This window comes from Panthera uncia, chromosome F2 (genome assembly GCF_023721935.1).
Source record: "Panthera uncia isolate 11264 chromosome F2, Puncia_PCG_1.0, whole genome shotgun sequence".
Classification (NCBI taxonomy): Eukaryota; Metazoa; Chordata; class Mammalia; order Carnivora; family Felidae; genus Panthera; species Panthera uncia.
In genome coordinates this window covers 11,924,125-11,951,784 of record NC_064812.1, presented here as the reverse complement: position 1 = coordinate 11,951,784, position 27,660 = coordinate 11,924,125, and the positions used below count along the sequence as shown (strand labels likewise).

Sequence of the window (27,660 nt, the reverse complement as noted above, 5' to 3'; positions counted from 1 at the left end):
TATTATTGACTATATTACCTATACTGTACTTCTATTTGTCTTCTGTCTGGCAACCACCCATTTTTTCTCTGTATTTAAGAGTCTGGAATTTTTTTTGTTTTTAGATTCCACATGTAAGTGAAATCATATCGTATTTATATTTGTCTCTCTCTGACTTAGCATAAAACCTTCTAGATTCTCCATGTTGTCACAAATGGCAAGGTTTCATTCTTTTTTATGGCTGAGTAATATTTCATTGTGTATACGTACCACTTCTTTACCCATTCGTCTATTCATAGACACTTGGGTTGCTTCCATATCTTAGCTATTGTAAATAATGCTGCAATAAAACTATACGTGCTTGTATTGTTTTTTCAAATTAGAGTTTTTGGTTTTGGGGGGTAAATACCTAGTAGTGGAATTACTGGATCATATGTTGTTATCATTTTTATTTATTTTGAAGAAGACCCATACTGTTTTCCACAGTGGTTACACCAATTTACATCCCCACCAGTAACATAGGAGACTTCCCATGTTTATACATCCTCTCCAACACTTGTTATTACTTGTCTTTTTTTTTAAGTTTATTTATTTATTTTGAGTGAGAGCATGAGCAGAGGAGAGGCAGAGAGAGAGAGAGAAAATTCCAAGCAAGTTCCACAGTGTCAGCACAGAGCCCAACTTGGGGCTCAATCTCTTGAACCGTAAGATCATGACCAGAATTGAAATCAAGAGTTGGATGCATAACTGACTGAGCCACCCAGGTGCCCCTATTTCTTGTCTTTTTGATACTAGCTACCCTGACTGGTGTGAAGTGTTATCTCATTGTCATTTTGATTTGCATTTCCCTGATGATTAGTGATGTTGAGCATCTTTCCATGTGTCTGTTGGCCATCTACAGGTCTCCTTTGGAAAAATGTTCATTCTGGTCCTCTGCCTATTTTTTTTAAAACAGATTAGTTTTTTGCTTGTTTGTTTTTGTGTGTGTGTGTTTTTTTTTTTTTTTTTTTTTTTGGTGTTGAGTTGTATAAGTTCTTTATATATTTTGGATATTAATCCCTTGTCAGTTACATTAATATTTACATACACTAATCAGTTATATTATTTATAGATATCTTCTATTCACTGGGTTGCCTTTTTGTTGATGGTTTCCTTTTTTGTGCAAAAACTTTATTTTGGTGTAGTCACAATTGATTGTTTTTGCTTTCATTTCTGCTGCCTGAGGAAAAATATCCATAAGTATGTTGCTAAGGCTGATGTCCAAGAGATTACTGCTTATGTTTTCATTCAGGGGCTCTATGGTTTCAGGTCTCAGATTTAGGTTTTTAATCCATTTTGAGTTTATTTTTGTGTATGGTGTAAGAAAGTGGTGTTATCAACATCATTTATTGAAAAGACTATCTTTTTCCTGTTGTATATTCTTGCCTCCTTTTGTTGAAGATTAATTGACCATATAGGTGTGGGTTTATTTCTGGTTTCTTTATCCTGTTCGACGAATCTGTGTCTATTCTTGTGCTAATATCATACTGTTGTGATTACTATAGCCTTGTGTTATATCATGAAATCTGGGATTGTGATACTGGGATTGTGCTTTGTTCTTTCTCAAGATTGTTTTGTTTGGGATCTTTTGTGGTCACATACAAATTTTAGGATTATTTATCCCAGTTCTGCGAAAAGGCTTTCGGAATTTTGATAGAGATTAGTTCAATCTGTGGATTACTTTGGGTAGTATGGACTTCTTAATAATAATAATTCTTCTAATCCATGAGTATGGAGTATATTTCCATTTTTGTCTTCAATTTCTTTTATCAATGTTGTTATAGTTTTCAAAATACAGGTCTTTTACTTCCCTGGTTAAATTTATTCTTAGGTATTTTATTTATGGTGCAATTGCAAATGGAGTTGTTTTCTTAATTTCTCTTTCTTCTACTTCATTATTAGTATATAGACATGCAACAGATTTCTGTGTATTCTGTATCTTGCAACTTTACTGAATTCCTCTATCCATTCCTATAGATTTTTTTGGTGGAGTTTTTAGAGTTTTCTCTATATAGTATGTCATGTACAAATAGTAATAGTATTACTTTTTGCCAATTTGGATGCCTTTTATTTCTTGTTATTGTCCCATTGCTGGAGCTAAGACTTCTAGTACTATGTTGAAGTAAAGTGGTGAGCGTAAGCATCCTTTCTTGTTCTTGACCTTTAGAGGAAAGACTTTCAGTTTTTCACCATTGAATATGATGTTAACTGTGGGCTTCTCATATGTGGCCTTTATTATGTTGATGTATGTTTTCTCTGAAACTCCCTTTGTTGAGTTTTTATCAAGAATGTACATTGTATTTTGTCAAATACTTTTCCTACATCTATTGAGAAGATCATATGGTTCTTATCCTTTTGCTTGTTAATATAATGTATCATGTTGATTGATAATATTAAATAATGCTAATATCCTGAAATAAATCCCACTTTATTGTGGTGAATAATTTTTTAAATGTATTTTTAAATTCACTTTGTTAATGTTTCCTTGAAGATTTTGCTCAATCTTCATTAGGCATATTGACATGTCGTTTTTTCATTTTGTTTTTGTAGTGTTTGTCTGGTTCTGGTATCAGGGTAATACTGATTTTGTAGAATGTTTTTGGAAGCTTTCCTTCTACTTCTATTTTTTTGAATAGTTTGAGAATAGGTATTAACTCTTCTTTAAATGCTTGGTAGAACTAATGTGTTTTTCTCTTTCTAGCTCCCTTAGGTGTAAGGTTGGCTTTTGTTTTTTTTTTCCAGATTTTTCTTGTTTCTTGAGGTATACCTGTATTGCTATAAACTTCCCTCTTAAAACTGCTTTTGCCGTATCCCAAGATTTTGGACCAATGTGTTTTCATTTTCCCTTGTCTCTAGGTATTTTTTTATTGCTGATTTCTGAGTGGACCCATTTATTGTTTAGTAGCATGTTATTTAGCCTCCATGTATTTGTGTTCTTTCCAGATTTTTTTTTCTTGTAATTGATACCTAGTTTAATACTGTTGTGGTCAGAAAAGACACTTGGTATGATTTCAGTCTTCTCAAATTTACTGTGGCTTTTTTTTGTGTGGCCTAACATGTAATCTAGCCTGGAGAATGTCCCATATGCACTTGAAAAGAATATATATTCTTCTGGGTCTGGAATAATGCTCTTTATATATCTATTAGGTCCATCTCGTCTAATGTGTCATTGAAAGCCACTGTTTCCTTGATTTTTCAGGCTGGATGATCTATCCACTGATGGACATGGGGTGTTAAAGTGCCCTGCTATTGCTTTACTGTCAATTTCTCCCTTTATGTCTGTTAGTACATGCCGTATATATTTAGGTGGTCCTACGTTGGGTATATAGATACTTACTGTTGTTATATCCTCTTATTGGATTGATCCCTTTATTACTATGTAGTACCCTTCTTTGTCTCATGCTACAGTCTTTGTTTTAAAGTCCATTTTGTCTGATAGAAGTATTGCTACCCTGGCTTTTTTCCCCCCACATCCATTTGCATGGTATGTGTTTTTCCATCCCTTTACTTTCAGTCTATATTTGTCTTTAGATCTGAAGTGAGTCTCTTGGAGGCGGTATATAGCTGGGTCTTGTTTTTTAATCCATTCAGTCACCCTATGTCTTTTGATGGGAGCACCTAGTCCATTTACATTTAAATTAATTATTGACAAGTATGTACTTACTGTATTTTGTTAATTATTTTCTGGTTGTTTATATAGTTCTTCTGTTCCTTTTTTGTCTTTCTTTCTTTGTGGTATGATGGCTTCTAGTCTTATGCTTGGATTCCTTTCTTATTATTTCTTGTGTATCTATGACAGGTTATTGATGTGTGGTTACCACTGGTTTCATATAGAACATCCTATGTGTATAGCAGTCTATATTAAGTTGCTGCTTGCTTAAGTCAAACAAATTGTATAAGTACTAAAATTTTACCTCCTTGATGTTTTATGTATTTGATGTCATAGCTTACAACTTTTTATTTTGAGTACCCTTGACTGATTTTTGTAGACACAGCTGATTTTAAAATACTTAGGTGTTTTAACCTCCATACTGGCTTTATAAGTGATTAATCTATTACCTTTACTAAATGCTTGTTTTACCTATGAATTTTTCCCATAATTTTCTTCTAGGTGTGGCCTTTACAATGAATTCCCTTTAACATTTCTTGTAAGTCTGATTTAGTGGCAGTGAACTCCTATCTTTTGTTTGGTAAATTCTTTATCTCTTCTTCAATTCTGAATGATAACCTTGCTTTGTAGAGTATTCTCAGTTGTTTTTTTGTTTTGTTTTTTTCCTTTCTGCATGGTGAATATCCTGCTTCTGACCCTAGCTTGCAAAGTTTCTGTTAAAAAAAATTGGCTAAAGCCTTACAGAGTTTCCCTTTTAGATAACTTTTTCTTTCTCTTGCTGCTTTTAACATTCTTTTTGTTGTTACTTTTGCCATTTTTATTATTATGTGTCTTTTATTATTATGTGACCTCCAAGGGTTAATCTTGTTAGGGGCTCTCTGTGTTTCCTGGACTTGGATGTCTGTTTCCTTCTACAGACGGGGAAAGTTTTCAGGTATTATTTCTTCCAATAGATCTTCTACCCCCTTCTGTCTCTCCTCCTTCTGGGATCACTATGACGTGAATGTTCTTACACTTATTGATGTCACAGAGTTCCCTTAACCAATTCTCATTTTTGTTGTTCTTTTTCCTTTTTGGCATTCAGCTTGGTTGCTTTCCATTACCCTGTCTTCTGGAATGCTGATCCCATCTTCTGCCTCCTAATCTGCTGTTGATTCCCTCTAGTGTATTTTTTTTTTAATTTCAGTTATTAAATTCATCTGTGTGTGTGTGTGTGTGTATGTATCTTTTCTACCTCTTTGTAGAAGTTCTCATGGAGTTCATTCACTCTTAAGTCCAGTGAGTATCTTTATGACCATGACTCTGTGTGTGTGTGTGTGTGTGTGTTTTAATACAATTTATTGTCAAGTTGGCTAACACACAGTGTATAGTGTGCTCTTGATTTTGGGGGTAGATTCCTCTGACTTATCGCTTCCATACAACAAACACCCAGTGTTCATCCCAACAAGTACCCTCCTCAATGCCCATCACCCATTTCCCCCCTTCCCCCACCTGCTGCAATCAACCCTCAGTTTGTTCTCTGTATTTAAGAGTCTCTTATGATTTTCCTCCCTCCTTCTCTGTAACTATTTTTCCCATTCCCTTCCCCCATGGTCTTCTGTAATGTTTTCACTCATATGTGGAACTTGAGAAACTCATCTCTTTCTCTGACTGACTTATTTCACTTGGCATAATGCCCTCCAGTTCCATTCACGTTGCTGCAAATGGCAGGATATTATTTTCATTGCCAAGTAGTATTCCATTGAATATATAAACTACGCCTTCTTTATCCATTCATCAGTTGATGGATATTTAGGTTCTTCCCATAATTTGGCTATTGTTGAAGGTGCTGCTATAAACATTGGGGTACATGTGCCCATATGAATCAGCACTCCCATATCATTGGGATAAATTCCTAGTAGTGCTATTGCTGGGTCATAGGGTAGTTCTCTTTTAATTTTTTGAGGAACCTCCATACTGTTTTCCAGAGCAGCTGCACCAGTTTGCATTCCCACCAACAGTGCAAGAGGGTTCCCGTTTCTCCACATCCTCGCCAGCATCTGTTGTTTCCCGACTTGTTCATTTTAGCCACTCTGACTGGTGTGAGGTGGTATTTCAATGTGGTTTTGATCTGTATTTCCCTGATCATGAGTAATGTTCAGCATCGTTTCATGTGTATGACCGTGACTTTGAATTATTCATCAGGTATATTGCTTATCTTGGTTTCTTCACTTAGCCTTTTTATTTTGTCTCATCCTACACTTAAGACCGAACCTCAGGCTCCTTTTTGTCTAATCTGTTTCTGTGTATCAGGTCAGCTATGTCTCCTGGTCTTGAAAGTAGCGGCCTTGCGTAGAAGAGGTTCTGTGGCGCCCTCTAGCACAATCCCTCCTGATCACCAAGAACCAGACATCCCAGTGTGTCTGGGGGTGCTGCATGCACCCCACTCTTGTGGCAGAGCTGCGTTTGCCTTCAGACCCGCCAGCTGCCGAGCCTGCTTCGCCTGCTGTGGATGCACTGGGCAGGGCTGATCCCCAAGCCGTTGAGAGGCCTGAGGCCACCACAGGCTCTTTGGCAGGTGGGGCTGGCAGTCAGGCCAGCGGTCTGCAATTAGCCTCTCGGCCACAACTGCAGGCGCACCGATGGTCAGGGGTTGCTCCCTGAGGAGCCAGCTAAGGGGCAGGCCACTGAAACTACAGGCGCTGGTGTGCAGGGTGATTTCCCTCACTCCCCAGGGCAAGAGTCACTTCGGAGTGGTGCCAGTCCGTGATAGGGCTGCCGATAGGGCTGCTCGTGGGGCAGGAGCCACTTTCAAGGGAGGTCTCATGAGGTGGGCAGGTTGGATGGGGGCAGGTCCACAGAGGGAAACACAAGGGCAGGGCACGCAGTTTTTTAGCAAGGTAGATGGAGAGTGTTAGCACGGGCTCCCACAAGCGTCCACCCATCGAGGCTGGGGTTGGGGGGAAGAGAAATGACACTTGCTGACAGTTTGGTTCCCAGAGAAATCTCCTGAAGATCCCTGCCCCTCCAGCACATGTTCTGAGATTAGCAAATAAATCTCTTTCGTGTATACCACAGGCTCTTTTCAAATTGCTGCTTCTGTGCTTTGTCTCAGGGTGAGTTATTTATTAGGCTGGCTCTTAAAGGGTGGGGCCTCAGTTTCCTATCGGCCCTCAGGCTCTCTGAGTTAAGTCCTGCTGATTTTACAAAGCTCCTGACATTAAGCCCTACTGGTTGTCAAAGCCAGATGTTAAGGGGACTCATCTTCCTAGGTCCCCAGTGTCAGGGGTCCCTTGTGTGGGGTCTAATCCTCTTCTCTATGCTGGTGGTGTCGCTCCTGTGTGTGGTTAGTCTCACTGGGGGTTTGGTTCCCAACCATGTCTCTGCCCCTCCTACCCTTTTCTAATATGGCCGCCTTTCTACAATTAACCATGGAAGGACCATTCTGCCAGTCCTCAGGTCATTTTCAGAGTTCATTGTATATATAGTAAATGATATATATGTATAGAGAGAGAGAGAGAGAAGAGAGACAGAACGAGCTATAGAGCTATTATGTCAGTGAGTCCATGGGATGAGGTGAGCCCAGAATCCTCCTACTCTACCCTCTTTCCTGAACATGTTGGTTGATATTTTTTCATTTCTGTTAATGAGATAAAACAACAGAGACATGTTGGCACTTCTCGTTTATTAATGAGGTTGAGTAACTTTTCTGAATTGTATAGTAGTTTTCAAATATTAGAGGAGTATTTTGTCATTTTTTTTTGTGCTACTCACATGTAATACCCATAGATATGACACACTTTTTACTTTATGTAATTGTTTTCTATCAATTTCATAAGTCCACACAACCAACAAAACAATAAACCAAGCCTTGATTTTTAGCATTTGCTGATTTCCATTGTGTAAATACTCTTGCCTGGTAGGTACCAAGCCACCAATAGGGTCTTGCTGAACTGAAAGCAAGGAAATAATGGCAGCATAAAATGTACACTATTTCTCCCAGAGAGATACACAATATAAATGGACTCAAGAGCACAGATAGGCCAAATGAAGTAAAAAAAAAAAAATTAGTAAATGAGTTTCGAATAGTTTTTATTTTAATGTTATGAATGTTCATTTAAATGTTTAATGTAAATTTGAAGTTTATCTAGTTTGTCAATGATGGTTCTGTTTAAAACTAGCTCACAAATTTTTTCATATGAAATTTATTGTCAAACTGGTTTTCATACAACACCCAGTGCTCATCCCAACAGGTGCCCTCCTCAATACCCATCACCCACCCCCCCCATCAACCCTCAGTTTGTTCTCAGTTTTTAAGAGTCTCTTATGGTTTGCCTCTTTTTTCCTTCCCCTCCCCTATGGTCTTCTGTACACTTTCTCAGGATCCATGTAAGAGTGAAAACATATGGTATCTGTCTTTCTCTGTATGACTTATTTCACTTAGCATCACACTCTCCAGTTCCATCCATGTGGCTACAAAAGGCCAGATTTCATTCTTTCTCATTGCCACGTAGTATTCTTTTGTGTATATAAACCACAATTTCTTTATCCATTCATCAGTTGATGGACATTTAGGCTCTTTCCATAATTGGGCTGCTGTTGAAAGTGCTGCTGTAAACACTGGGGTACAAGTGCCCTTATGCATCAGAACTCCTGTATCCCTTGGGCATATTCCTAGCAGTGCTATTGCTGGCTTATAGGGTAGTTCTATTTTTAATTTTTTGAGGAACCTCCACACTGTTTCCAGAGTGGCTGCACCAGTTTGCATTCCCACCGACAGTGCAAGAGGGTTTCTGTTTCTCCATATCCTCTCCAAATCTGTTGTTTCCTGAGTTGTTAATGTTAGCCACTCTGGCCGATGTGAGGTGGTATCTCAGTGTGGTTTTGATTTGTATTTTCCTGATGAGGAGCAACATTGAGCATCTTTTCATATGCCTGTTGGCTATCTGGGTGTCTTCTTTAGAGAACTGTCTATTCATGTTTTCTGCCCACTTCTTCACTGGATTATTTGTTTTTCAGGTGTGGAGTTTGGTGAGTTCTTTATAGACTTTGGATACTAGCCCTTTGTCTGATACGTCATTTGCAAATATCTTTTCCCATTCTGTCGGTTGCCTTTTAGTTTTATTGATTGTTTCCTTCACAGTGCAGAAGCTTTTTATCTTGATGAGGTCCCAATAGTTCATTTTTGCTTTTAATTCCCTTGCCTTTGGAGATGTGTCAAGTAAGAAACTGCTGCGACTGGGGTCAGAGAGGTTTTTCCCTTTCTCCTCCAGGGTTTTGATGGTTTCCTGTCTCACATCCAGGTCCTTTATCCATTTTGAGTTTATTTTTGTGAATGGTGTAAGAAAGTGGTCTAGTTTCATTCTTCTGTATGTTGCTGTCAAGCTCTCCCAGCACCATTTGTTAAAGAGACTGTCTTTTTTCCATTAGATATTCTTTCCTGCTGGTCAAAGATTAGTTGGCCGTACTTTTGTGGGTCCAATTCTGGAGCCTCTATTCGATTCCATTGGTCTATGTGTCTGTTTTTGTGCCAATACCATGCTGTCTTGATGATTACAGCTTTTAGTAGAGGCTAAAGTCTGGGATTGTGATGCCTCCTGCTTTGGTTTTCTTCTTCAATATTACTTTGGCTATTCGGGGTCTTTTGTGGTTCCATACAAATTTTAGGATTGCTTATTCTAGCTTCGAGAAGAATGCTGGTGCAATTTTGATTGGGATTGCATTGAATGTGTAGATTGCTTTGGGTGGTATTGACATTTTAACAATATTTATTCTTCCAATCCATGAGCACAGAATGTTTTTCCATTTCTTTGTATCTTCTTCCATTTCCTTCATAAGCTTTCTATAGTTTTCAGTATACAAATATTTTACATCTTTGGTTAGGTTTATTCCTAGGTATTTTATGATTCTTGGTGCAGTTGTGAATGGGATCAGTTTCTTTGTCTTTCTGTTGCGTCATTATTAGTATATAAGAATGCAACTGATTTCTGTACATTTTGTATCCTGCGACTTTGCTGAATTCATGTATCAGTTCTAGCAGGCTTTTGGTGGAAAATAAAACCATCAGCTCTCACAGTCCACTCCAGCACACCATCACTTGTATAGACGCTGTGATTTGAACTGCTGATTTTACAGATGAGGAACTGGGGCCTTGGGCAGAAACGAAAATGGTCCAAAATTCAGTAATTTGCTTTGGGTTTCGTCAGCAGAACCATGGATTTGATTCTTGTTGTTGCTACTTTACTATCTGAGAGTTTCTAATTAGGCTATTTGACCTTCTGAACCTGAGATGCCCTTTGTGTTTTATAGAAATAATAATTACTAAATAGAATAAAAAGATATCTCCGGTCCTATACCTTGCACAGTAGCTGATACTTGGAAACTGCTCCATATAGAAGTCATTATTAAGAGGTTCATGTGAGCAGTAAAGGTAACTCTGATCTCAATGCCACATGACCACCTTTCCAATCTCTACAGACATTCTAACATTCCACTAAATATTACTTAACTGTCCGACCCAAGGTCTTTCAAAAACTCGATACTCAACTTAGCACTTGGTACTAGTAACACAATGGTAACACAATTATTTTCTAAAAATTAGTTTTCTTCTTTGACTGTCTATATTTAATAGCGTCATGAATTAGGGACACCTGGCTGGCTTAGTAAAGCGTGTGCCTCTTGATATCAGTGTCGTGAGTTGGAGCCCCATGTTGGGGGTAGGGATTACTTAAGCCCTAATTCAGGACACTTGTTTTTTTCTTATTTTGGTTTTATTTTTGCTGAACTTCCCACAACTAGGAATTAAAGTCTGAGTGTTTTATTTCGAGAATGGCATTGGTGGGGCACTGGGGTGGCTCAGTCAGTTAAGTGTCAGACTCTTGGGTTCGGCTCAGGTATGATCTCATGGTTTTGTGAGTTTGCACCCCGCATTGGGCTCTGTGCTGACAGCAAGGAGCCTGCTTGAGATTCTCTGTCTCCCTCTCTCTGCCTCTCCCCTACTCATGCTGTATCTCAAAATAAATAAATAAACTTAAAAAAAAAAAGAATGGCATTGGCAAACCAAAATGTGTTGAGAGGAGACTTTTATGATAAGGGATCTCGAAGCTATTGTGGTTTCAGAAAGTTGAAGGCAGTGAGTTTGTGTGTCCTGGAGAAGACAAGACTAGAGACGAGTATTAGATGGAAAATCATATAAAACATGGAGCTTATTTGACCAGGATTATAATACCAACTTAATCATTGATGTTCTCCTTGAGCCTCCGTGAAAACATAGCGGAAATATTAAGTGAACACATACATGAGTGATACATAACTCACCCAAAATTAAGCACTGTTTAAATAAAATTGTGGGGTTTACTAACATCTCTTGAGCCTGAATTCCCTCAGTGGTGGTAATGAGATGACGACAGTCTCCACAATAAGTTATCGAGATTACAGTTATGTAACAGAGACAATGGTACTTGGGGCACTGGGCAGATGGTTTCTATCCTTATTATCATTCCTCGGCTTACTACCTGGCTGATCACTTGAGTCCCTCAAAGAGCTGAGGAGAAACGGGGCAGGAGCTAAGCTATATGTTCCAGGGGGTCTGTGTGCTTCAGGAAAAGTCACAGGTTTGGAGCTCTGGCTTCACGAAAACAGTTTTTGGATGGACAGAAAGGAGTCTTAGATTAAGTTTTGGGGGACACTGATATAAGCTTAAATAGCCAAATAACTCACCTGTGATCCCTACACCTCTAACTCCACGATGATTTTCAAAAAGACTGTGAAAATATGATGGGATAGATTTCTTAAAGCTGGTGAGTGGCAGAGTATATACCTAGGTCTGCACATGGGTCTGAGCATGTTTGGGGACAGGGACAGGGAACCATATGGCAAAGACGGTCATTTTACCTACTCCTGTCTATCCCTTGATCGTGTACTCATTTAAAGGGCTACTGTTGATCCTCTCTGGTAGGTAGGTAAGGCCAAGTGATTACATTCTAGCCACAGAGACAAAGGCATAATTATTTTCTAGAATTTCTGTCAAGGATTCTTTAAAAAGAGTCAATATGGGGGCCCTGGTTGGTTCAGTCGGTAGAGCATGCCACTCTTGATCTCGGGGTTGTAAGTTTGAGTCCCACGTTGGGTGTAGAGATTGCTTAAAAATAGAATAAATGAATGTCAATGTCATTTTTTTTCTTCACATTTTAAAAAATTTCCTTCTGGCCTGCAACTGGGACGTGATGGCTGGAGTTCCAGCAACAGCTGTGTAGGAGGATAAAGTGACTTTGGGAATGAAGTGATGAGGTACATCTGAATGACAGAAGGAATCCAGGTTCTTGCTTTTACAGGATAGTCACAATCTTGCGTGGGAATCTTACAAGTCACAATCTTGTAAATCTTACATTTACCTTCAGATTCCCTTTGACATGACAGAGAAATACACTTTAGCCATAATTTTCAGTCCCTATGACAATGTCAGACATATTCAAAGTCAAGGAGAGGACTCTACATTTATCCAGATCATTGAAGCCTAGGGCATTAAGCCAAAGCCACTAATATCTCTATGGGCAGAGAGACTCCCAGTGACATCTAGGTTCATTAATAATAATTAATAGTAAGGATGTTGACAGCTAAGCCCATGAATAATGAAGTTTCTATATTAAAAATACAGAGGAGAAAAAAACTACTGACTCATGCCTTTGGCCACTTCCAAATTGTTAGGAATTTCCCGAATCAGAGATTTTACCACCTGACCACCTCTTTTATTAACATTTGTGTATCATTTACTATGTGGTTAAGTACCGTTCTAGGTACTTTAAACACATTGACGCATAGAATTGGCCGAGCAACCCTTTAAATTTGGTACAATTACTGACCTTCCTTTCAAGTCAAGATACCGAGGAAGACTTCAGTTGTCTGAAGTCAGGAGATAGAAAGTCAAATGTCGAACTTGGACTATCTGGATCTAGAGTCTACACTGGTACCAGTACTCTATGTTGTCCACTAAGAGAAGGGAATCTTGTCACAAAGTTGGCTTAGAAGCCCCTTGCTGACTTAGTTCCACCTCCTGATGGAAACAAATTTCCAAGGGAAAAGTGGGACAGGAATCCATTTAACTTGACTTTTTAGAAGATCCTGGTATGGCTGCTACATTTCTCGGACCACCTTGTGGAAACTAAGTGGTTTGCACAATGCGCCTATCATTCATCAAGGTGCACATTCAATATTAATATTGTCCTAGAGAAGAAAGAGCCAGTGCAGGGTTACCAGTCAACCAAGATCAAGAGAGTGCGGCCTAGTCTTCTCCCCAAGATCTTTTAGTGGCTTTTTAAAAAATATAGAAGTTTATTGTCAAATTGGTTTCCATACAACACCCAGTGCTCATCCCAAAAGATGCCCCCTTCAATGTCCATCACCTCCCCTCCCTCCCACCCCCCATCAACCCTGTTTGTTCTCAGTTTTTAAGAGTCTCTTATGCTTTAGACAAATGTAAACAAATGTGAACATAGAGAGCCCCCATTAACGAATGACCAGTACGTGCAAAGTACTTCTAAATAAAAGGCACCTTTACATTTTAGGCTATAAATATTATTTTTTGTAGCTGAGTGGCCTCAGTACCAGCACCTCAGTGGCAGCTTTGAGATTTGGGCCTAAGTCCAAAATCCTACGTTTTCCTTATATTACTGCACACTACTTTTCCAGCACAGAGATCAAAAGCAACACTGTGCTTTATAAAAACAATCTCATCCTTCTTTCCTTGTGCCTTTTCATGTCTTAGTATTTTCATAATAAAGAAAAATGGAAACATAAACGTTTGGAATCTACAAGTCAAGATATTCAAAAGGTAAATCATAGATACGGAGAACGGATTGGTGGCTACCAGCGGTAGGGGTTGCGGAACAGGAGAAAGGGGTGAATTATACCTTTTAGAGGTATAATTCCTTATCAGCACATCTACTAGGGGACATTCTTCTAGGTATATTGGGTCACAGTGAATACTTCAATCTTTCTTACCTACACAAATCTTACTGCAAATGTTGAAATGAAGGCCCACAGAGGAGAACGACTTTACCAAGGTCAGCTGATCCCCCATATCCAGGTTTGGGAGCCCCATTTCAACGCTGCCTTTCCAAAAACAAAATATTCCTTTTCTACAAGTATCTATTTTCGTCTCTTTTCCTAAGCCAGCAATCAAATTCATTTGAAAAGTATGGAAGAGACGTGTAAGTCTAACTTAGTCTATTTTTAATGCATGAAGAGATTACCCTTGTAGAGTAAACTGCAAAGTATTCCAACCTTATTTAGCACATGGAAACAAGAGGGAACATAAAGGCCACAGCTGAGCCCCTCCTCTCCCCTGCCTTTCTAACACTGAGGGATAAGTTGGTAGTTGACAGAGAAATGGGTGCCTGGTAGGGACGCCCACCCCCATCATTACCCAAGGCTGCTGAGAAGAGGAATACCCCTCAAACGCGGCCTGGTGAAAGTGCTTAGAAACAGTCTGAGCTGAAACAGTGCCCTTCTGATTCCATTTATCAGTGGTGGTGGTGGCATCTTTTGAAGTGGATTCCTTCAGCCTTGGCAGGAGCGCAGAACCACCCACAGAGGAGGAACTACCACCCACAGACTCCATGAGGCTCCTCAAGGAGGGGGTACCCCACAGCTGGGTCTGGCCTTGCTGAGAGCAGGCTGCACCAGGGAAGAAGAGGAAAACCCGCCGACTCACGTCTTTGGCCACTTCCAAATTATTAGGAATTTCCTGAACCGGGGCTTATATGCGTAACTTTTCCATCTGGGATAAGAGAAGTCATGGGCCTTTTTTCTAAATAAGAGGGACGAAAGCATTCAATATGATGAATATTTTAGAGATGTTCTATATACTAGCATCCACCCTTGTCTATGGCGCCATCGTATCGAAGAGGCTAACGTCACACAAATTGTATCAATGGGCTCCCTTGCCATTGAGCTGCCAGTTGGCTTTGGCTGGTTGGAGGCACTAGTGAGACACAAATGGCTAGAAAGGAGTAAAGTCAAGCTACGTGTTATTCCAGTCCTCTTTCTGCCAGGTCCCCTTGGGTTGGTTGAGTCCCTTTTTTAGCGGTCAAGCCCTATCAAGCAGTTTTCTCTCCACAGAGTCACCTCGTCCTCTGTCATTTGCGGAAATCTTAGTGAGATTGTCAGAGTGACATTGGGCGGACATTGAGTGATCTAAGCTGGGCCTCAGACTTTGAATCTTAAGTGATACGGAGCTAGAGAAAGAGAACTGACGATGCCTGTGTTGGAGCCTTGAAAAAACAAAGTTTGGTAGCTCTTAACAGATTCCTGGAGCTATGCTGGTCCCATCCTTTTTCAGGTTCTGATTCTTTAAGTGTTTCCTTAAATGTTGTGATTCACCCACATTCAACTGAAAAGGCACTTATCACTGACAAAGTAACTTGTTAGAGGTAACACAGCTAGTAAGTAGAAAATACAGGATTCAAATTCAGGTTTGTTCCCAATACACTATACTAATGCTTACACATGCAAAGAATTTAGAAGTCCATTACCTGTACAAAGAGATTTGAACTCAATCCACTGTTAAAAGCTGAGCAAGTTATCAGAGATGTCTCTGTCTGGTGCCTGGCTATAGGGGAAAATACAAAATAAAGAGCAATTTAGAAAACTGTTATGACCAATAGAATTCTTTGTACAGCAGAGAAACGAACTGATCATCAACGTATAAAACCATAGTCATTTGCAAAAGACTTTTCATTCTCATTTCTAATTCTCTTTTTCACTGCTCTCAGTTCTGAGAATAACTAGAGAAAGTAGCAAATATTTATATCTTATTGACGGTAGGATTTTGTAGTATATGTTATCTGCTATCGATTGAATTTTTGTGCCCCCCCCCCCAGTCCATAAGCTGAAAAGCTGATATCCAACACGGGGTTCCATGGTGTCATAGCACTCTGGACCATGAAAACTTAATATCCAACGTGGTGGCATGAGGAGGTGAGGCCTTTGGGAGCTAATTAGGTCATGACGGTAGAGCTCTCATGAATGGGATTTGTACTTTTTTGAAAGAGACACTGGAGAGCTCCCTTGCCCTTTCTGCCCCTTGAGGACCCACAGAGAGGGCATCACCTGTGAATCAGCCAGACACCAAATCTGCTGGCACCTGGATTGTGGAGTGGCCACCCTCCCGAACTTTGAGAAATTTCTATTCTTTATACCGTTCATGGTATTATAGCAGCATGAGCAGACTAAGACAATATCTTCACTTTTAAAACTATCCTATTCAGAGACCATTTTTGTCCCGTTTGTCAGATGAGGAAATAAAGGCAACATTGGCCAAGTCATAATTGCAAAAGATCCAAGACCTAAAATTTGGTTAACGTGCTTTTTTGCTGCACTAATATTCCTCAACAAAAATGCTACTGGCATTCTTGAGACAACCCAAAAATACAGGCCCTGGTTTAAAACCTCAAAAGAACATGAACCTATTAATGTATATTTTTATTCCACTTTCCCCCTGGAATTCCTATACTCATTCTTTTTGTTCTAAATGTGGTGGAAAACATCTTTGTTGCTTATTTTAGAATTAATCTATTTTTAATTGATATTTCACATGTAATCTTATATTTTTCAGGTGCATAACATGACTCCATATTTTATACATTGCAGATGATAAGAAGTCCAGTTAACATCTGTCACCTTACAAAGTACAAATTTTTCTTGTGATGAGAACTTTTAAGATTCACTCTTAGCAACTTGCAAACATAAAATACATTAGTATTAATTGTAGTCAACATGCTGTACACATCTTAACTTTGTTGCTGTTTTTAAGAAGTGACAGATGAGTATAGTTAGCAGAAGATTAAGTGTGGGCTCCTATATGAGGAAATCTTAGCATCTGATAATGCAGAACCTTCTGCGTTTTAAAATAATTTTTTAACGTTTATTTTTGAGAGACAGAGCACAAGCAGGGGAGGGGCAGAGAGAGAGAAAGGGAGACACAGAATCCGAAGAAGTCTCTGAATTGTCAGCACAGAGCCTAATGTGGGGCTTGAACCCACAAACCTCAAGATCATGACCTGAACCGAAGTTGGATGCTTAACTGACTGAGCCACCCAAGCTCCCTGAGCCTTTTACTTTCTAACAGCTGCCTTCTGAGATGCCAATCGGTGACGAGTCACAGTGTAGGAGACCCAAGAGGCACCTGGGAAAGAATGCATATTAGCAACTCCACATAATGTAAAAGCTCAGATATTAAAGGTTTATTGACTGTATAAGGATGCCTGGCACTCTCCTTGGCACAGTGAATACAGTGGTAAATAAAACTGAAAAGTTCTGGCTTTCGTTGAGGGAAGATTAAGTGAAAAAAATAAAAATATACTCAGGCTAAGTACCATGGTTATAAAATAATAAATGTGCTATGATTAAAAAATTAACCGGTGGATTTTCAACATGGTGCTGGGACAACTGGATATCTTCATGCAAAAGAATAGCGCTAGACCTACCTTCACTTCACCCCATACACAAAAATTAACTTACATGGATACCAGGCCTACATTTAAATGATGAAAACTGTAAACTCTTGGAAGAACCTCATGACCTTGGGTTAGGCAATGGTTTCTTCTACATGACACCAAAAGCACCAGCAATGGGAGGGAAAAGACTCCACTGAAAGTAAATATATATATATTTAAACATCCAGAAAATAAAACTACAGCCCACCAAATGGGAAAATATTCTTGGAAATCCTATCTACTAAAGCACTTGTATCCAGAATATGTAAAGGACTTTACATTTGCATTTTCTTTCCTCTCTGAGAATCATTTCAAAAATGGGCAAAGATTTACAAAAAATGTTAGAGAATTCTTTAAGTGGAATGAAAAGGCCATAACTGGGGGTAAGAAAAATATAAAAGAGAAATTTCATTAGTAAAAGCAAGCCTATAGTAAAGGTAGTAGATTAATCACCTACAGACCTACCTCAAGAAACAAGAAAATCTCCATCTAATCAAACTCCTGAAGGAATGAGGGGAAAAAAATCCCACAGTTAATAAAAAGATCAGAATAAAAATAAATGAAATTGAGAATAGAAAATAAAAGGAATAAAAGTAATAGGGAATAGAAGGAACATGCCCCAACATCATAAAAAGCCATATATGAAAGGCCCACAGCTAATTTCATCTCAATGGGGAAACACTGAGATCTTTTCCCCTAAGGTCAGGAAAACAATGGGGATGTCCACTCTCACCACTGTTATTCAACATAGTACTGGAAATCCTAGCCTCAGCAGTCAGACCACAGGAAGAAATAAAAGGCAAATTGGCAAAGAAGAAGTCAAATGTTCACTCTTCACAGGCGACATGATACTCTACATGGAAAACCCAAAAGACTCCATCAAAAAACTGCCAGAACTGATACATGAATTCACCAAAGAGGTAAAATAGCTGTGTGGTGAAAACTATAGAAATCTTATAAAAGAAATTGAAGAAGACACAAAGAAATGGGAAAACATTCTATGCTCGTGGATTGGAAGAACAAATATTGGTAAAATGTCAATACTACCCAAAGCGATCTACACATTCAGTGCAATCCCTATCAAAATAACACAAGCATTCTTCACAGAGCTAGAACAAACAGTCCTAAAATTTGTGTGGAACCATTAAAGACCTGGAATAGCCAAAGTAATGTTGAAAAAGAAAACCAAAGCTGGAGGCATCACAATTCTGGACTTTAAGCTGTATTACAAAGCTATAATCATCAAAACAGCATGGTACTTGTATAAAAACAGAAAATAGATCAACAGAATAAAATAGAAAACTCAGAAATGGACCTAAAAATGTATGGCCAACTAATCTTTGACAAAATGGGAATGAGTATCCAATGGAAAAAAGTCTCTTCAGTGAATGGTACTGGAAAAACTGGACAGCAACATGATACTGGACCACTTGCTTTGTTTTGAATTTATTTTCTGTATGTTGTAAGACTTAACTGTGAGAAAGGAAACCATCAAAATCCTAGAGAAGAAAAAGTCACCAACCTCTTACTCCACATGTCTCCAGAGGCAAAGGAAATAAAAGCAGAAATGAGCTATTGGGACCTCATCAAGATAATAAACTTATGCACAGCAAACAAAACAAATCAGCAAAGCTAAAAGGCAACCTACAGAATGGAAGAAGATATTTGCAAATACCTGATAAAGGGAAAGTATCCAAAATCTATAAAGAACTTATTAAATTCAATACACAAAAAACAAATAATCCGGCGAAGAAATGGCCAGAAGACATGAATAGACACTTTTCCAATGAAGACAACCAGATGGCTAACAGGCACATGAAAAGATGCTCAACATCACTCATCATGAGAGAAGTACAAATCAAAACCACAATAAGATACCACTTCACATGTGTCAGAATGGCTAACATTAACAACTCAGGAAACAACAGATGCTGGCAAGGATTCCGAGAAAGATGTTGGCAAAGGAGCCGTTTGCACTGTTGGAGGGAATGCAAACTGATGCAGCCACTCTGGAGTTTCCTCAAAAAATTAAAGAAATGGAACTACGCTACAGCTTAGCAATTGCACTACTAGGTATTTATCCAAAGGATACCAATGCTGCTTCGAAGAGGCACATGCACCCCAAGGTTTATAGCAGCATTATCAACAATAGCCAAATAATGGAAAGAGCCCAAATGTCCACTGATTGATGATTGGATAAAGACGATGTGGTATTTATATACACACAATGGACTACTACTTGGCAGTCAAAAAGAATGACATCTTGCCATTTGCAACAACATGGATGGAACTAGAGTGTATTATGCTTAGTGAAACAAGTCAGAGAAAGACAAATACGTTTTCACTCATATGTGGAATTTAAGAAACACAACAGATGATCATAGGGGAAGGGAAGGAAAAATAAGATAAAAACAGAGGAAGACAAACCATGATCTCTTAAATACACAGAACAAACAAGGGTTGCTGGTGGGGTGTTGTGTGGGGGAATGGGCTAAATGGGTGATGGGCATTAAGGAGGGTGCTTGTTAGGATGAGCACTGGGTGTTATATGCAAGTGATGAATCACTGGGTTCTATTCCTGAAACCAAATCCTACACTGTATGTTAACTAAGTTGAATTTAAATATTTCTTTTTATTTTAAAAAATGAAAGAAATAACAGGCAACACAGAAATAAAAAATTTATTAAAGAATTGATTGAAAAATTATATCCCAACAAATGGAACAACCTAGAGGAAATGGGTAAATTCCTGGAAACATACAATCTTCTGAAACTGAATCAGTAATCAAACCCCCCCCACCCCAACAAACAAAAGTCCAGGACTGGATGAATTCACAGGTGCATTGTAACATTTAAAACACAGTTAATACCTATTCTTAAATGATTCCAAAAATAGAGGATAGAAAGCTTCCAAATTCATTCTACAACACCAGCATTACCTTTATACCAAAACCAAACACACTACCAAAAAAAAAAAAAAAAAAAAAAAAAAACCTGCTATAGACCAATATCCCTGATGAACATAGATGTAAAAACCCTCAACAAAATATTAACAAACAGAAGTCAACAATATATTAAAAGGATCATTTAGCACAATCAAGTAGGACTTATTTCAGGGATGCACGTGATTCAATATTCACAAATCAATGTAACAAATTACCAAAAGGAAGAATGAACACCACATGATGATCTCAAATGCAGAAAACGCATTTGACAAAATACAACATCCATTCATGATAAAAATGCCTCTAAAATGAGCTTAGAGGAAATACACCTCAACATAATAAAGGCCATATATCGAAAACCCACAGCTAACATCATCCTCAGTGGTGAAAAACTGAAAGCTTTTCTTCTAAAATCAGGAAAAGACCAGGATATTTACTCTTGCCACGTTTATATAACATAGTACAGGAAGCGCCTAGCCACAGCAGTCATACAGGAAAAAGAAAAGGCATCCAAATTGATAAGTAAAACTGACACTATTTGCATATGACCTGTTACTATATACACAAAACCCTAAAGACTCCACCAAAAAACTACTAGAACGAAGAAATGAATTCAGTAAGGTTGCAGGACACAAAATTAATATACAGATATCTGTTCCATTTCAATACACTAATAACTACCAGAAAGAGAAATTTTTAAATAATCTTATTTACAATTGCACCAAAGAGAATAAAGTATTTAGGAATAAATTTAACCAAGGAGGTGGAAGACCTATACTCTGAAGTGAAATTGAAGATGACACAAACAAATGGAAAGGTATACCATGTTCATGAATTGGAAGGATTATTATCCTTAAAATGTCTATCCTTACCCAAAGTAATTTACATTTTTTTAGTTTGAGAGAGAGGGTGCAAGCAGGGGGTGGGGCAGAGAGAGAGGGGGACAGAGTGGGCTCTGTGCTGATAGCAGAGAACCTGATGTGGGGCTCAAACATGCAAACCATGAGATCATGATCTGAGATGAAGTCAGACGCTTCACTGACTGAGCCACCCAGGTGCCCCAACAGTTTACATTTTCAATGCAATCCCTATCAAAATACCAATAGCATTTTCCACAGAACTAGAACAAATAATCCTAAAACTTCCATGGAACCACAAAATATCTCAAATAGCCAAATCAATCTTAAGAAGAACAAAGCTGGAGGCATCACAATCCCAGGTTTCTATAAAGCTATACTATACTATAGTATACATACTATATATATACAACACTATATACTATAAAGCTATTACTATATATACTATAAAGCTATTAATGAAAACAGTATGGTACTGGCACAGAATAAACACAGACTAATAGAACAGGATGGAGACACCAGAAATAAAACCATGCTTATATGGTCAATTAATATTCAACAAAGGAGGCAAGAATATACAATGAGGAAAAGACTGTCTTTTCAAATAATGGCATTGGGAAAACTGGACCACTTTTATACCATGCACAAAAATAAAGTAAAAATGTATTAAAGACCTAACTGTGAAACTTGAAACTATAAAATCCCTAAAAGAAAACACAGGCAGTAATCTCTTGGAAATTTGCCTTAGCAATATACTTATGGCTATGTCTTCTCAGGCAAGAAAAATAAAAGCAGAAATAAACTGTTGGGACTGCACCAAAATGAAAAGTTTTTGCAAAGGAAACCATCAACAAGTCAGGGAGAATGGGAGAATATATTTTCAAATGATATATCTGGTAAGAGACGAATAGTCAAAATATAGTACATATAACAATGCACAAAAAAACTGATCTAAAAAATGAGCAGAGAACCCAATTAGACATTTTTCCAAAGAAGTCCTACAGATGGCAAGTAGACACATGAAAAGATGCTCAACATCACTGACCATTAGGGAAATGCAAATCAAAACCATAATAAGATATCACCTTACTCTAATCAGAGTGGCTATTATCAAAACAAGAAATAAGTGTTGTCAAAGATTTGGAAGAAAGGGAACCCTCAAACACTGTTCATAAAAATGTAAATTGGTACCCCCACTGTGGAAAACAGTATGGAGGTTCCACAAAAAATTAAAAATAGAAAGACCCCATGATCCAGTAAATTCCACCACTGGGTATTTATCCAAAGAAAATGAAAACACGAATTGAAAATGATATATGCACCCCCATGTTTATTGGAACGTTATTTATGGGGTGCCTGGGTGGCTCAGTTGGTTGAGCATCTGACTCTTGATTTTGGCTCAAGTCATGATCTCACGGTTCGTGAGTTCGAGTCCCTCATCGGGCTCTGCACTGACAGCGCTGGGAAAGCAGACTGCCAGTTCCTCACAAAGTGAAACATAGAGTTACCATGTAATCCAGCAATTCTACTCCTAGGCAAACACCCCAAAATGAAAACGTAGTGTCTGCATAAACTTGCAAATGAATGTTCACTATAGCATTCTTCATGATAGCCAAAAGGTAGAAACAAGTGAAACGGTAGATGAATTGATGAACAAATTATGTTCTATCCATACAATGGAATAATAATCAAACATAGTAAGTACTGACACCTGCCACCACTTGGATGAACCTTGAAAACATGCTAAGTGAAAGAAACAAGTTACAAAAGGCCACATGTTCTATGAGCCCATTTATATGACGTGCCCAGAATAGGCATTTCAGTAGAGACAGGAAGTAGATTAGTGGTTACCAGATTCTGGGGAAAAGAGGCAATGGGAATGATTGCTAATGGTAATGGGATTGTTCCTGAAGGATGAAAATGTTCCAAAATTAGGTAGGGATTGTTGCACAACCCTGTGAATATACCAAAAAGCACTGAGATACATCCTTTAAAAGGTTAAGTTTTATGGAAAATGAAATAGATCTCAATAAATTTGTTATAAAGTAACTGGCAGGGACATAGAATAACTCAGTCCCCACCATTGTTCCCAAAATATTAAATGAGGGATGTGTGTGACTCCTTTTTAATAATAAAAAGAGTTTATGTTTTAAGTGTGCATATTTGTATGTGCATACATTTTTTGAAAAACCTGAAGCAAGAGTCCTGGAATATAGGTTGTAAGGGTGGAAGAGAATCTCTGGAGCCAGACTACTTAGGTTCACATGAGATGCTACCACTTCCCAACTGCAGAATCTCAGACAACTTCCTTAACTGCTCCTAGTTCCAGGTTCCTTACTAGTAAACAGAGTAAGAATAGTGTTTCCTTTGTGTATGTGCGTCCATGTGTGTATTAAACTAAACAATGTTTACAGTGGTTCGGTACGTTAACTGTTACTGTTGTCATGGTTATTATTACTCTCCCAGCAGGACTGGACTTAACCTGAACATTGTGGAAGTGTGATCAAGGCTTCTCTCTCTTCCTATTGACATTTGCACAGATTGCTGGCTGCGGCTGTTCATGTTTCTCTCCCTATTCCACCTCCTAGAATTAGCCCCCGTCGCCACCCCACCTCCAAGTCCCCAGGGATTGTTTTGCTTTAGGAATGAAACTGCATAGAAGGAAGAAGGCGGGGGAGGACACCTGGGTGGCTCACTCGGTTGAGCATCCAATGCTTGATTTCGGCTCAGGTTATGATCCCAGGGTGGTGGGATTGAGCCCATGTCTCCACACTAAGCATGGGGTCTGTTTAAGATTTTCTCTCTCTCTCTCTGTCTCTCTTTCTCACTCTCTCCCTCTCCTCTCCTCTGCCCCTCTCCCCTGCTCATGCGGTCTCTAAAATAAAAAAATAAATTAAAGTTAAAATTTAAAAAAAAAGGAGGAAGGATGGGGACCACTGGAGTCCCATATCCATCCCTCAGCCTCTCCCTTCTCCTCTCCCCAAAGCTGGGTCTTATCAGTAGTATTTCTGGAATCTGCTTTATCCCCTATGTTATCTCCCAGCAGACTTGTAAAAATAGCTCTTTGGATTGAACTGCTTTGAATATTACCTGCTTTGGGCTAGTTCAGAGAGTTAACAAGCAGTTCCATTCCGGGAAGTGCAAAGCCAAGGTGATGAAGAGGGAACTTCAGTGGTGTGAGAAGCAGGCTGGATCCTCCTTCAAGCTCTGGGAAGAAAATAAACATGGGTGGTAAAGACAACTGAGTACCTACGTGTGTCCCAGGAACAATCATATCACCCACCAACATTTTGTGCTTAGGCCCCTGAGCCAGAAACTTGTTCATTAGAACACTTGCTCTGGGCCAGGCCCAGAATGAGTAAATTACAGGGAAATCTAAGTTAGCAACAGGGGCAAAGGGATAGACGTCTGTAGAAAGGGAGCCTGTATCGGGGACATGGGGAGTGGGGGCAAAATAGGTAAAGGGAATGAAGGAATGCACGCATGTGTGTGTGTTAAACCGTGTTCAATTTACGTTAACTTATGTTCAGTCATTCCTCTCCCAACAGAACCGACTTAACCTGAGCACCGTGCCACGAAGGGGTGACCAAGACAAAGGGGTGGCTTCCCCAAAGAGGCTGCAATAGAGCTGCTAGGAGACCCCGAGAATTGGTAGTCCTTTCTTGGCCTCCCATATCCCTAGTATTTTATATTATTAAACTGATTTTTTGGACAGCTTGAACCCAGCTCAGTCTGTATCCAAAATTAGTCTCCCATCTCCTGTTGATTTCTGTGGGGCTGCCCTGGGGGTATTCAAGGAAGGGTCTAGGAACCCTACCAAAGATATTACTTGACTGGGGTGGAGGGATGAGACTTACAAACTCTTTGAGGGCATAGCATCTTGTTAGATTATTGACAATAAGCAGACAGACTAACAGGTTTCCCAGGCAAGGCTCACCTTTAGACTGGCAAATATTTTCTGAACACCTTCTCTAGGCCACATGCTGGGAATACTGTGTTGAATGGCCCCTGTTGGCCCTGTTCCCCATCCTCACAAGCAGGGCAGTGAATCCTAGGTCCACTGCCTTTGTTTGCCACACCGTCCCCCACAGAGCCTGGGGATGATCCTTGCCTCACCTGCTAGCAAATCTCTCCACATTCATCATGCACATCTAAGAAAAACTCCCCAGAAAGGAGGGGATTAGGGCATGTATGTTAGATACGGCAAAGCCGTGAGTGGCTCCGAGTATTTGGAGATTGTTCAGAGAGGGTAATGTGATAAAGAATAAGGGTCAGACTCAATTTTGAAAAAGAAACAAAATGTGAGTGTGGCTTTAGAGAGCTTTTCTTCACTGAGAAAGTTCACGAGCAGGGATTTGGCAAGCAGTCATCGAAGCTTCTCCTCCCTGTGTCTGTTTTCTTCCTTCTGCCCTCTGTCAGCAGAACTGTTTGTGCAAAACTAGGAGCTGACATTAGCCTTACCCCTAGCCCAGGGGTAGCCCAATGTTGTAAATAATGAAGCAAAAGCATCAAGCGGAAGATTGGCCAAAGATGCTCATGCAAGGGTGAGAGGGTAGCAAGGAATCAGAGAGGCAGCACCGCCTCTGGAAATTATAGGCCCACCTTCCGTAGACAAAGAAGCTAACTTCAAGCACCCACCATGCACATAGCATGTGGATTCACACTTCCATAGAAGAGTCTTCTGTTCAAGTTATAGTAACACGTGGGTCTACCTTTACATTGACTACACAGTTTCTCAATGTCAAGCTAACTGGCTCTTGTCTCTAAAGGTTTCATTTTATGGAGTGATGATCATTTCTTGAGCACTGGAAACCTTACCAGATTCTCTAATTAGCTTATTCAACCTCACAGCAAACCTAAAAGGTACATATTAGAAACCTTTGTTACTAATCAGAAAATTAAGACTCCAAGGGACTCTGGAAACTGTGCCCAAGTGAGACAGCTGAGAAGTGAAGCCATAATTCAAGTCCATAATTTTAAAACAAAATTTGCTCTTTCCAGCCATCACAAGGCAGCTCCAGGACACCCACAGATAGCACCTATTACAGCTCTGTCTTGCTAAGGTGACACAGGTACAAAGCGGCCCACTACTGCTTCAAGTGCAGATGACTCACCAGGGCGCACTCTGTGTGGAGTGCCCTGAGATCTCCTAGCCTGTGCCCACCTCAGCTCTATCCTGCTAGGGTTCCCCGTGTGTGGAGAACTCTGGTGACCACCAGGTCTTAGCCTGCTTCAGTTCCTGCCATCCCCTGGGGAGCCCCCTACATGGAATACCCCGGGACCCCCAGCCCATGCTTGCTACGGCCCCAGCCAGCCAAAGCCACCAGGTACACGGTCTATACAGGGGATGTTCACACACAAGGCCATTCCCACAAAGCTAGGAGAAGTAGCTTTTCTATCGAATTCGTAGAAACACAGAAAGTCAAACAAAATAAGGAGAAAGCATTTACTCCAAATGAAAAACAAGACAAAACTCCAGAAAAAGAACTAAACAAAATGGAGAAAAGCAATCTACCTGATAAAGAGTTACAAGTAATGGTCATAATGATGCTCAGGCAGAAGACTGAACTCCATGAGAACTTCAACAAAGAGAGAGAAAATATAAAAAAGGACCAATCAGAACTGAAGAATACAGTCAGTGAAGTCAAATCCGCACTAGAAGATTAGAGGATGCAGAAGAACGTATCAGTGATCTGAACACAGGCTATTGGAAAGCACCCAAACTGAACACCAAAAAGGAAAAAAGAATTTTTAAAAATAATGATTAAGGGATCTCTGGGACAATATCAGGTATTTGCATTACTGGGGTTTCAGAAGTAAAAGCTAGAGAGAAAGGGGAAGGAAAGTTACTTGAAGAAATAGATGAAAACATCCCTAATACGGAGAAGGAAACAGACATCCAGGTCTAAGAAGTCCAGAGAACCCCAGACAAGAAGAACTCAAGGAGGTCCACACCAAGAGACATAATAATTAAAATGTCAAATGTTATAGTATAAAGCCAAGAGCTAGTTCTTTCAAAATATCAACAAAATTGATAAACCTTTAGCCAGACTCATCAAGATAAAGAGAGGGCTCAAATCAAAAATAAAGAGAAGTAAAACTGACACCACAGAAATACAAAGGATTATATTCTACAAAAAGTTATGTGCCAACAAATTGGGCAACCTAGAAGAAATGAATCAATTCCTGGAAACCTATAATATTCTAAAACCGAACAAGGAAGAAATAGAAATCTGAACAAACTACTTACTACGAAGGAAATTGAATAAGTAATCAAAAAACTCCAAGGGGCACCTGGGTGGCTCAGTAGATTAAGCATCTGACTTTGGCTCAGGTCATGATCTAAGGTCCGTGAGTTTGAGTCCCACATTGGGCTCTGTGCTGACACCTCAGACCCTGGAGACTGCTTCTGATTCTGTGTCTCCCTCTTTCTCTGCCCTTCCCCCGCTCACTCCCTGTCTGTCTCTGTCTCTGTCTCTCTCAAAAATAAATAAACACTAAAGGAAAAAAAAACAACTCCAAACAAACAGAAGTACAAGACCGGATGGATTCACAGGTGCATTCTAAGAAATGTCTAAAAAAGAGTTAATACCTATTCTGCTCAAGCCATTCAAGAAATAGAAAAGGAAGGAAAGCTTCCACATCATTCTACAATACCAGCATAACTCTGATACCAAAACTAGACAAAGAATACAAAAAACAACCCACTATAGGCCATACTCCTGATGAACACAGTGCAAGAATCATCAAGAAAATATT

General features: G+C 39.3%; 1 long non-coding RNA gene across 3 annotated transcripts in view; it reads right to left on the bottom strand.

Annotated features, from left to right (window-relative positions):
* Positions 1 to 27,660, bottom strand: part of LOC125924405 (uncharacterized) — a 276,429-nt gene that overhangs the window by 3,400 nt on the left and 245,369 nt on the right. For 2 of the 3 annotated variants that reach the window (XR_007458391.1, XR_007458392.1), the window contains exons 3-4: positions 23,992 to 24,108; positions 15,139 to 15,215 (exon numbers count right to left, since the gene is read on the bottom strand). This is a non-coding gene — a long non-coding RNA (uncharacterized LOC125924405). The remainder of the gene's footprint in view (positions 1 to 15,138; positions 15,216 to 23,991; positions 24,109 to 27,660) is intronic. The other variant, XR_007458394.1, reaches the window with a different exon arrangement.